Below are 13,581 nucleotides of genomic sequence, written 5' to 3' on the forward strand. Positions count from 1 at the left end.
TTAGAGACTAGATCTTGACACGTGTCTTCATCTGAGTCGTCCAAAGAAAGTCGATTAAGCCCTAGTCACGTGAGAAGCACATGCGGCTAACTACCTACGAAAACTGTTAGAACAGAAACTTCACAGAAGACAAAAACCGCAGACCCTCTGTGAGCCATCTCAGAGGCTCTGTTGTAAATGACTTGCTTGTTCTTTTGACAGAGGAGTATTTTCCAGAACCTCTGTGAGACACATCAGAGGTTCTGCCACTCTTCACTTGCTCGATCATACGGTTTCTGTCGCTGGTCCTCTGTTGTCTTCTGTGGAGTTAACCTTCTGTCAAGTCTTACAATATACTTTTTCTATACTTTTACAAGATAGGAATAATGGAGCTAACAGACAGTTAAGTCTTCTGTCTCTGTATTATTCCTTGGAGTGTTTTTCTCAATTGAAAGTGCACTTTTAACCTCTTTGAGTTTATTGAAAAGATTTTTGTTAGCTTTACTCCAAATCTTCAAATCCTTGTCATAATCTTTTCTTACAGAGCTGAGAGTGTTCTCGAGTTTTTCAATTTTATATTCAAAGTCCTTCTCGATTCTTTCACAATTTTCTTTATGATCCCTTTTTAATTCTTTAATATATTCCTTATTAACATGATTCTCAGAAAATATATTTATTATTTTTCTTTATAGTTCACAATGCTCTTTTTCAGTTCAATAATCTAAACTCTCATCTCTTGATTCTCCTTCTTTAGGATATCTGCCATTTAAAAAAGTAAGATTGATCAGATATAGGATCTATACCGTTAAAGAAAAATGATCAAAGAAATAAAATTCACAAAAAAAATAATGCCACAAAATTCACACAAGATTTTCTTTTGGAATTGACAATTGAAATCTATCCGGATTAGAAATCCAGTCAAAACTCAATTTGTCCGAATTCGCTGAAAAAGTAGTTCTTAGATTATCCGAATTCGCTCAAGGAGTTGGTTTGGCTAAGAATAAACTGCTCACAATGACAACTAAGTTCGCTCAACACTAAGTCTAAATCGGTCACCACATACTACGTAAATCGCTCAAGATGAAAGATAAATCGCTCACCTCTCAATCTTAAATCGCTCAACTCTCCAGTCACTTATCCGCTCATTATGAAGTCTAAACCATTCACAGCAAAGTGAAACCCGCTCACTGCATGAATGACACACCAAGTATAAATCGCTTAACAATTCGCTTGTTTGTTGACCGAATACGCTTAAAAACAATCTTAGTGTCCGAATTCGTTCAAGACTTCAAACCGTATCATGTAAATTGCTCAGAAATCCGGTCAAAGAAGTAATCTAAATCGCCTTCTTAAAGATCAACTTCACTCACCTTTTGTCCATATACGCTCAAACTGAGAAATAAATCGCTTACCTTGTGTCCGAATTCGTTCAAACTATACTCAAGGGGTGTCCGGGATTAATTAAATTGCTCAACCACTTAGATTCTTGATGACTAAATCCGTTCAAAACTAAGATGATAAACCGCTTACTATATGTCCGAATTCGGTCAAAACATCAAACAAAAAGATGCTAAATCGCTCAAATAATCTGAACATATCCTCTAAATCGCTCAAATATCCGCTCAACAATAACACTGCATTAACTCAGTCAACATGTAAATTGCTCATCATGTATCTTCCTAATTAACCGAATACGCTAAAGCCTAGCTTTTCTAGTGACCGAATTCGGTCAAAGAGTGTCCGAGAACTCTTAAATCGCTCAAACACTTAGCCTAGACAAACTTATATCCGACCAAAAATCCGCTCACTATGTATTACTAAATCGCTCAAACTTGCTTCTAATCAGGACGACAAACAAGATTCAAACGTAATTGTCAATCAAACTAAGATCAAATCAACAAACTAACACAAACTTTACAAAAATTCATACAAAATATAGATCAAAATCTAACTTTTTGATGAGTTTTCATAAGAACACGAAGAACATCAAATTTCATAAAACTCTTCAAAAACTTTTCTGACAATGATCAAATCATGTAATCGTAAGAATGAAACTGATTCATAACATAAAAACGTACACTACGATCACAAATTTAACAATTAAACATCCACAAATGAGAAATTTGAGAGAAATGAAGATTAAAGATGAACATCAAGAACATCAATGAACTTCAAGAACAATATATTGAATCCCCAGAAAATTCAGCAACTCTTGATAATTTCTTCAAACAAATTTCCTGCAAACATGCTCTGATACCAATTGTGAGTCCCCTACAATGATCAATATTCAATTAAGCTCCATAATCATGGTAGATCTGATAAATCTTCAAGAACATATATGATGAACTTTGAGAGAGAAAGTCAACAATAAAAGCTTTGGTCAAACCCTCTTATTACGTAATCAGATTTACAATAAAGCTCTCTACTAAATTTACAAAGACATCACCCTATTTATAGGGTCAAACTACTAAACTAAAGTCAAAGTCAAAGTCAAACCTATCTAAGAAAAGTCAAACACGATGACTTTTCTACAATTATAGACAGTTTTATCTTTCAAGACAAATACAATTTTACATAGAATTTCATTCCTAACACTATAACATCCAACAAAAATATTCCAGAAAAGATCTCCCAAAAAAATTCGTTTTACGTATCTATTTGACGTGATATTTTTCAAATCCTCTAATATATTCTTAAGAAATATAATTCTAAAACTTCAGACCCAAACTCCCACTAAATCATAAGTTCTCTTTAACCCAATAATTAAATATACTAAGCAAATAATTGGCATATAAGAAATTGGATGTTACACTATGTCTCTTAGCTAAACAATCCAGAAAGAAATTCTAAAGAAACTTTTGCAAGTTCCTTATCAATGTAGAAGAAGGACGAAAAGTTGATACATGTCTACAGAGATCTCATGATCCTAATGAAACCTCCACCACTCAGAGTCCACAAAGAGATTTTCTTGACTCTGACTCTGAATCAGAGGTGGCTCGAGTGCAGAGCAGATTGAGACTGAGATAGTGATGACAGAACCAAAAGTTCACAAACATCCAAGTGGGATCCCAAATAAATATGTTCCATCAATGGAATAGAGGAAAAAGATTCTCATGTGTCCTGACTTCGTGGACATGTGTTTAAAAGCCAAGTCTTTTCTTGAGCTAGAGAAGGAAAATAAGGCTAAGGAACCTAAATCTACCACCTCAGCATCTAAATTTCCAAAGTCTAGATTTCAAAAGCATAAAGTTCACTCCAGACCAGAAAGAAAAGTTTGCATCTAATTCTAAATTAATTCCTCTGTTTTAGAGAGGCCTCTGAAGGCCAAGGGAAAAAAAGGGAACAAGAAAGGCAAGCCAGAGAAGACAAAGGTCGATTTCAATAAAAAATCAAAACAAGATAGGAAGTTCATTCGAACTAACAATGCTAGGAATGATTGTAATAATAATAGAAAGTCAAAGTTTCATGAATCCGGTGAATCATTTTGTCATCAAAAATGCGTTCACAATTGCAAATGTTATTTTCTGGTGCGACAATTAAAGCAACACCTTTCTAGTCCCAATTGCATTTTCTCTGGGTCACCTAAGAATAAATCTAAAAGAACCTAGAAGAAGCAATCTCCTAAGGCCAAATCTGGCAAACCAAAACCCCAAGTCTGGTAAATTGGGTGTTGAGATCCTTCTCCCAGGCTAAAATTCGAGACTCCAAAACCTAATCATCGAGGAACCATCATGAAATGGGTACCTAAATCTCTCTAATTTATTTTGCAGAAGCCGCATGTGCACATCTGGTATCTTGACTCTGGATGCTCAAGGCACATGACCGGCAACAAAGAGTTGTTATCTTCCTACAAAGACAAATCCGGAGAATGGGTGACTTTTGGAGACAATATGCAAGGACAAATAAAAGGGTATAGAGATCTCCATCAAGGTAAGGTTTCTGTCTCTAGAGTTGCTTATGTTTCTAGACTAAAGCATAACTAAACTCTATGATTCTAGCTATAATATCAATTTCCAAAAGGACTCTTGTTCAATATTGTCAGAATCAGGTCAAGAGCTGCTAAGAGCCAAACATAAGGGCAATCTGTACCTTATGAACTTCTCACCTAGAGATGACTTAGAGAAACTCTGTCTCATATCTCGCATGTGTGAAGAAGCATGACTCTGGAATCACAAGCTATCTCATCTAAATTTTCCAAATATAGAGAAGCTTGTGAAAAAAAATTTGGTTGACGAACTACCAACAATAAAGTTCGAAAAAGACCATCTCTATCCCGCCTGTGAAATGGGAAAACTCAAAAGAGCATCCCATAAGGCAAAGACGGATGTCTCCTGTGTCAGACCTCTGCATATGCTTCATATGGACCTCTATGTTCCAACCTCAGTAGAGGGTCTGTCTGGCAAGAAGTATATCTTAGTGCTTGTTGATGAATTTACAAGATATACTTGGATTGAATTTGTAAGGCATAAATCAGATGTCCCGGAGCTACTGATCAAGCTTATGAACAACATTCAAGTCCTTCTATAGAGTAGAATTCAAAAGCTGAGGAGTGACAACGGTACAGAGTTCAAGGATTGCAAAAATTAACGTGTACCTTGACAAATAGGGAATTTCCCAGAACTTCTCTACTGCAAGAACACCACAACAGAATGGTGTTGTAGAAAGGAAAAACCGAACCTTGGTTGAAGCTGCAAGAACGATGCTTGAAGCCTCTTGTCTTCCAACCCACTTTTGGGTAGAAGCAATCTCGACCACTTGCTTTACTCAAAATAGAGCAACCATGGTTAAGAGACATTTGAAGACTCCTTACGAAATAATCAACCAAAGAAAGCCTAATGTAAAAAAATTTACATGTCCTTTGGTAGATGCTTCATTCTGAATGATCATGATCACCTTGGAAAGTTCGATAAGAAGGCTGATGAAGGAATTTTTTTCGATACTCTACACACTCCAAGGCCTACAAAGTCTTCAATCTAAGAACCAATACAGTCATGGAAGCATTAACGTCTCGTTCGACAATAAAGAGCAAAGGACTTCAAAGTACTTCAACTCTGGACTCAAGCTTAACCCAATGACTTCCAATTCCCTATCGAAATCAAGGGCATTGGAACTGGGGCAACTTTTTGAAGACTTCTTTGGTGATGAAGACATCTTTGTATATGCACCTAGTGATGCCTCTAAACGTGTTCATGGAGAGCCATAGACTTCAAGCACAACTATCTCTGCCCCTTCTAATGCCTCTGCTTCCTCTGGTGATCAAGCTAATCCGAAACCAGAGCCCAGTCCTTCGGAGCCAGAGAATGTTACATCTGTCTCTGAACCTGGTTCCTCTATATGATCATCCGAGAGGGAACAAGCAGAGTCATCATCACGAACCATGAGCCAAATGCCAAACATTCCATAGGATCAAGATCCTGCGACTCCAACATCTGTGTAAGCTCCCATGACAAAATGGACTAAATACCATCCCGCTCATCAAATCGTTGTTGAACCTTCTAGTGGAGTAAAGACTAGAGCTGCCACAACCAATGAATGTTTATTCATAAATTTTCTATGTATGGTAGAGCCAAAGAAATTTCATGAAGCCCTACAAGATCCTTGTTGGGTCGATGCCATGTAAGAAGAGCTCCAACAATTCGAAAGAAACAAGATATAGACTATCGTTCCTTTGCCAAAGGATAAAATTGCTATTGGTACTCAATGTTTTTTTAGGAATAAGAAGGATCAGAATGGTATAGTAGTAAGAAATAAATCCAGGCTTATTGCAAAAGGCTACTGCAAGGAAGAAGGCATAGAGTATGATAAGACCTTTGCACCAGTTGCAAGGCTAGAAGCTATACGCCTATTTCTAGCCTTCTTTACATATAAAGGATTCCAAGTCTATCAAATGGACGTAAAGTCAGCCTTTCTAAATGACAAGATAAAGGAGGAAGTCTGTGTGCAGCAACCTCTAGGGTTTGAGAGTTCCACACACCCAAAGTATGTCTACTACCTAGACAAAGATCTGTATGGGCTCAAACAAGCTCCAAGAGCATGATATAAACGTCTTTCATCTTTTATTCTATCTAATGATTCGAAAATGGTAAAATCAACACCACTTTGTGCATTAAGTGGCATAAGGGTGAGATGCTTCTAGTCTAGATATACGTGGACGATATTATATTTGGTTCAACGAACCAGAGGCACTGTGGTAAGTTCTCTGCAATAATGAATAGTGAGTTTGAATTGAGCATGATGGGAGAATTAACATTCTTCCATGAGCATGATGGTATCTTCATTAACCAAGCCAAGTATGTCTCTAACATCTTGAAGAAGTACCAACTTCACAACTTTTCCACCATGAGAACACCAAATGCAATGAGCACTAAGCTTGACACAGATCCATCTGGAAAACCGATGGATGTTAAGACTTATCGTGGAATGATTGGATCACTGTTGTACCTCACGGCTAGTAGACCAGACATAATGTTTGCCACTTGTCTGTGTGCTAGGTACCAAGCTAATCCTAAGGAATCTCACCTTTCAGATGTAAAAGAATCTTTCGATACCTAAAAGGGACTCAATTATTAGGTCTCTAGTATCCTAAGAATTTTGGCTTTGATCTTACTGCGTATATAGATTTTGATCATGCAGGATGCAAACTCGATTGAAAGAGCACATCTGGGAGCTGTCAACTGTTTGGCAACAAGCTAATAAGTTGGACATCCAAGAAGCAGAACTGCATATCTACATCCACTGCAGAAGCAAAGTATGTAGCCGCAGCCTGCTGTTGTTCCCAAGTCATATGGATGAAGACTCAACTCAAGGACTACGACATTGAGTTTGACAAAGTTCCAATTCTACGTGACTCTGAAAGCGCAATAGCCATCACGGCTAATCCAGTACAACACTCTAAAATAAAGCATATCGATCTTCAATACCATTTCATCAAGGACCATATGAGAAAAGTACGATCGAAATGTTATTCGTTAACACAGATCACCAACTTGCAGAAATATTCACCAAGGCTCTCGATGAAAAGAGATTCTATTTCTTGGTTAGCAAGTTGGGTATGCTCAATCTTCAATAATAAGTCAGAGCCTCTGTATGTACTTTACAGAGCTTCTACACACACATTGAGCATATATCTGTTTGTTTTGTGTAAGTCCATGATACAGAGCCTCTTACTCATCTTATCAAATCAAAGACTATAGAGCCTCTGCCTGTACTATGCAGAGTCTCTTGATCGAGTCTGACGATTTGTTAAGTTTATCATATATAGCCTCTGTACCTTGTTCTATAGCTCGTACACATCTTATAATCTTTGATCTAAGCATAGTTCAAGGGGGATAATCGCAGATAGCCCAACTCAAGAGGGAGCCTCGGATCTCTAAAAGATACAGAGCCTCTGTATATACTATACAAAGCTTCTGCCTCACCAAATTTCCATTTGAAGGTATGAACCTTGAATAGTCCAACCATAAGCCTCTGTATTTATTCCAAAGGTATGTTATCTATCTTTCAAACCATACTCTGGTCTCATTATTCTTTATTTTCTTGAAATTACCTAAGTCTCGTGTATAGAGCCTCTGTATGTACTATATAGAGCTTCTGTCTCAGGAAACTTGGATTCACAAATCTTGCATTCTTGAGAGCTCAAGTTTCGGATACAGAGTCTCTGTATGTACGATATAGAGCTTCTGTCCCTAGAACTTTGATTTCTCAATCCATTGATGTATTTGAAATCCTAAGTTTAGGACACAGAGCTTCTGTATGTAATATACAGAGCCTCTATCCCAAAAAACTTAGCATCTCGCTATAGGAAAATGCTTTTTTTATTGAAAAATCAAGTGTCTTCGTATTAAGAGCTTTTGCATGTACTATGCAGAGCTTCTGTCTCAAAGGAATTAGGTGTCTCACTTTCTAAGACCCAAAGTATGCTGTTTTTCAATTTCTTTTTCTCTAAGTGTTATATTCAACACAGAGGTATTTTCATTCTTTCCAAACACTCTGGTTGAAAAACACTTGTCATTTATTTCCAAAAAGATGGTGTATTTAAAATACAATATTATAATGGGAGGTTTCCTGCGAAAGGTTACAGCCTGTATCCCTAATTTTTCAAATAAGGGAGGTGGGATATGCAAACTGTTAGGACACGTGGCTTCACCCCACAGGGTCTGCCAGAAAACCCTTTCAAGTTCGACACTTGGGGCACGATAACCACTCAAGTGCCCTAAGTAAATCCCCTATTTAAAGGACAGATTATCCCAAATTCAAATTTTCTTTACACTTTCAAATCCCTAAATTTCTCTCAAGAACTCTCTCAAGAACTGTCAAGAACTTGCAATCAAGAACCTTATTGAAGAACCCTAAACTCCAGAATTTGCAACTCGCTCCTGTTCTTTAACGATATCAAGCTACCAAGTAAGTGCCTTGTAAAACACCAGTTCTCAAAACCCTAAAAAGACAAACAAATCAAAATCCTCTCAAGAACTTTTTCGTTAAACTCGAAAAACCATAAAAAGTTATTCACAAACCCTAAAACAGTCATCTTCTACCTTTTCTCCAAGAAACCTGCAACTATGTCTTCCTCAGAATCAAACAACTCTCAAACCTACACCACTACTCTCAAATCCATTGAGAGGATGAACTACAATGTGATACCACTTCCTTTGAAACTGGATAATCACACCCTGTACCTCGTCTTGGACAACTTTGATTCCAAGTATCACCCCATTGCAGGCATTCTCCACTACCACTTCCTCAACCCTGCCCTCACCAACGTCGACAATGTCATTCCTGAGCACTTCATTTAGAAGTTCTGGCAATCCTGTGACATCACGGACTCTCAAAGAGGGATAGTCGATGAATACTATCTACATGAAGGCAACAAATACATTATTGTACGTATATCCAGGTCCCTGTTTTCCTTCGTTCTTCAACTACCACCCAAGACCGATCTTGGTTTGGATGAGTACACACCACTCCCAACTAGGGACGAGTTGGTCGCATTCTTGAAGATGCTGGGGTATAACCAACAAATACGGTACCCATCCCAATAAGGTCGCGAGTTCTTGCCCCCTAATATGGAACGTTCTGTTCACATTGTGAACTACGCACTCACTGGCAAGAGTAGGATCCTAGACATGTGCTCAACGAATATTCTCCAGATCATCTACGGGATCTTTTTTGATCTCCCACTCGACTACTCCCTCATTTTATACACAGAGTTCAAGCCGTGACGAAGAAAATCCTTGACGTCTCTTAGGGAAAGGACAAGCCAGCTCTGCTCTTTCCTCGCTTTCTAGGACTTCTTCTAAGTCCTAGTCTTGAAGAGCAAAATGATGTCTCTGCCTTTCCTGTGCACAAGGTAAACGTGCTTTCTATTTATAAGCCAACTCTGCACAAGGATGGCTACCTAGCAGAGAGACCCATCCCAAAAAAGTTGGTCACCTACATGAAGATGAGGGAGATGCGAAGATATTACAGACGTATACACGAGGCACTAGAGCCAGTGCCTCGAACGTCGACAAGCATAGGCGCAACCCAAAAGGGAAGGGAAGCAGAACGACTTGTTGATGAGAGGGAGAGGCATGGAGGAAGAGCCTAGAAAAGAAATGAGAGGGAACATGAATAGAGAGATAGGGAACGAGAGGAATGTCAGAACTGTTGGAGGTAGACCAGAGGTACATCCGCTGTAGCCGATAAGGCATATGCGATCTAATGTCCTTGTAAAATGGTAGGAATTATGGATATTCAGAAGACATGTCGAAGTTGAAATGGTGGTTATTGGGTTTTATATCGAGATAAAGGTATTAAGGAAAAGTGGTTTCATTCAGAGGTCAAGTTATTTTGTGGCTGAGAAATATTGTCGGAATATGAGTTTCCTCATCAGATCGTTATTGGTTTTGAATGTTTTCCTCATACATTTTTTCTTGTAAGGAGGAAAAAATATTAGATCCACAAATGAAAATATTTTTCACAAAATATCAAAACAAGACACAAAAACCTAACACAATGATTTGCCAAAAAATACTAATTTTGATTCAAAAACTAAAAAAAATTCGATAAGGCTTTTTCATTCAATGAAAACAAAAACAACAAAATACATATTCAAATAAAAAATGTAACTAAAAAAAATACTAACACTGAAAAAAAAATTTACCTACTAAAAAAATTCTAAAAAGAATTAACTGAAAAAAAATTATACTAAAAAAAATTCTAAAACAAAAAACAATTTTTTTAACTATATTAAAAAAACGAAATTCTAAAAAAAATCTAAAAAAAAATTAACTGAAAAAAAAACGAAATTCTAACTAAAAACTAAATAAAATAACAAGTAAGAAAAACAAATCTCCTCTAGATAGGTAATTCAGATACTCACCTCCACCGGAGATCAACTCCGGTGACCTCTCCGGTCAAAAAATCGATTTAACCCAAAAACACACAGACCATAACACAATTCTAGACCTAAAGCCGGTTAAGAGATTTAAGGTTCAAATCAAATCAACAAAGTCCAAAACTCAACATCAAGGATTAATGAAGTCCAAATCCGGTTAAAATACGAAACCTAGAAACTTAGATTCAAATTCAGCCCAAACATATGTTCTCAATGGTTCAAAGTTCATAACCCATATGTTCACTTCTTATGATTTATATTTCAAGTTATGGATTAATATGATTGAATTAGGTACAAAACAGATTCAAAACCAACCTTAAGAGTTCAAATAAACTGTCCAAAGGGAGTTCGATTAGATTCAAACAAAGATATTAAGAAGATGAAGTCGATGAACTTGATACTCGTCCGGAGAAGATGAAGATTGAGAACTTTGAGCAAAATCGATGGAAAGTAAAACAGTAAAGAGTGAAATGAAATTCGAACAAAACCTTATATAGACAAACAACGACCTTTCACTTTCCTATCCAAACAACGTGTTGTCCGGATTGAAGTATCATCAGACAAAGGCTTGTCCGGATACAACACAACAAAACAACCTAACACTCAAAGAATACGAATGAAGCTTGAACGAATAAGTTCATCTCCGGACAACACTATGACCGGATTAATCCATCTCCGGATGACACTATGACCAGATAGCAAACAAAAATAATCTAAGTCAAACTCAAAGGATAACAAATACGCACGAAGTCTTGTCTAGGTAGACCTGAGTCCGAGCAGACCTTTGACCTGATACACGACAAAGAAATATCCAAGTCCAAATCCTATCTAATCTCATCCGAATGAGAATTTATCGTATAGCCTTTTGTCCGGATAGACTCTTATCGGACATAGCTTTGTCCGGATATGACTCTCACCGGAAAATACTTCATCCGGATTGAGTCCTTATCGGACAATGCTTTGTTTGGACATAGTCTTAATCAGACAAACACTTATCCTAAAAAAATTCACTATCTTTCAAAAATTAGATATTAAGCAATACCTGTAAGAAAAATATAACAATTAGCATCATACATATTTTTTTACCCCCCTCGAAAAATGAATAAAAAAAATAAAGAACAATGTTCAACACTCCCCCTCAAATATAGAATCCACAATGAAAAGATTTTCAAGCACACTGAAAAATGAAATACTGATTTACATTTGAAAATGTAGATATTTTGAAAAAAAATGTATTTGACTTAAACTACATATTATGCTTCCGCGGTAGAGTTTATCTCCCAAAAATTGTACATGACCTGAAGTGCTTTTCTTGTCCAACATACACCCTACATAGTCTGCATCTGAATAAGCAGTTAGTTCAAAACTAGTACCCTTTGGATACCAAAGTCTAAGATTAGCAGTCCCTTTCAGATAACGAAAAGTGCGCTTAACAGCACTTAAGTGGGACACTTTTGGATTTGCCTGATATCTGGCATAAAGATGTGTTGAGAACATAATATCTGGTCTATAAGACATTAAATACATCAAATAACCAATCATACCTCAATAAGTTTTCTGATCTATAGCTTTACCAAGGATCAACATGTAGTTTTGAACCAGGAGCCATAGGTGTTTTTATAGATGAACAATTTTCCAAATTAAATTTCTTCAGGATTTCAGAAATATATTTGGTTTGACAGATAAAAATTCCTGAAGATAAATGTTTTACTTGAAGAACTAAAAAGCAGTTCATCTCACCCATCATGCTCATTCTAAATCTAGAAACCATAAATTTGTATCATCAACATAAATTTGTATCAAGATAATGTCAGACTTTTCCTTTTTAATAAAGAGGGTTGTGTTGATATTACCTTTCGAGAAGCATGATTTTACATGGAATTCTGATAAAATGTCATACCAGGCTCTCGGGGCTTGTTTTAGACCATATAAGGCTCTGTCAAGGATGTAGACATGATCAGGCTTTGACTTATCAACAAATCCTTCCGGTTGAGCAACATAAACTTCGTCTTTGAGAAGACCATACAGGAATGTCGTTTTGACGTCCATTACATAAACTGTGAAGTTTTTATGTGCAGCGTACGCCAACAACATCCTGATAGCTACAATTCGTGCTACCGGAGCAAATGTTTCATCGTAGTCAACGCCTTCTTATTGATTATATCCTTTAGCTATTAGCCAAGCCTTGTTTCTGACAACAACGCCATCTTCATCTTTTTTGTTCTTGAAAACCCATTTAGTACCGATAATTGTTTTGTTTCTACGATGAGGAACCAATCTCCAGACCTTTAAAGCTTCAAATTGATTTAGCTCTTCTTGCATAGCGATTATCCAATCCGGGTCTGCTAAGGCTTCAGAAACCTTAGATGGTTCAATGATACTCAAGAAAGTGGAATATAGACACTCATTGGCAGAAGCAGACCTAGTTTGAATAGATGCGTTTAGATCACCAATAATTTAAGTTATTGGATGATCTTTGGTCCACTTGGAGCTATGAGATAGGGGAATGTATGAAGATTGATCAGAATTTTGATTAGTGTAAGAATTTGGGGAATTGTTCAAAACAGGTTCGGGTGAAGGTTCAATATTTGGAACTGAACTAGGCTGAATATCTGATTGAGGTAAAGTGTTTTCATCTTGAATGACCGAAAGCTCTGGCAGATTGATCTTCGAGCCCTCTTCACACTGAATTGGACAATTTGGATTTTCCATTTCAATCTCTTCATGTGACATCTCGCTTGAGCAAACCTCAAATTACCAATTTTATAAAATCTCAAATAAAATATAATTTATTGATTATTAGGACCAAAATTGATCCTAATTATTCTAAAAGTTTTATGAAAGCAATCGGGGTCACGGATGGAAAATCTGATGATGCTGCTGAAACGACTAAGTCTGAAGGAAGACCAGAGGTGATGAATTGGTCCAAAGGCAGGCGATGGACCAGAGGCTGCTAAAATGACTAAGTCTGGAAGAAGTCCAGAGGCGATGAATTGGTCCAGAGGTAGGCGATGGACCAGAGGCTGCTGAAATGACTAAGTTTGGAAGAAGTCCAGAGGCGATGAATTGGTCTAGAGGCAGGCGATGGACCAGAGGCTGCTGAAATAACTAAGTCTGGAAGAAGACCAGAGGTGATGAAAATGAACCAGAGGCGATGAAAATGGACCAGAGGCGATGAAATGGTACATAGGCGATGAAAATGGACCAGAGGCGATGAATTGGTC

Source organism: Cynara cardunculus, assembly GCF_001531365.2.
Source record: "Cynara cardunculus var. scolymus isolate 2C chromosome LG 3, CcrdV1, whole genome shotgun sequence".
Lineage (NCBI taxonomy): Eukaryota > Viridiplantae > Streptophyta > Magnoliopsida > Asterales > Asteraceae > Cynara > Cynara cardunculus.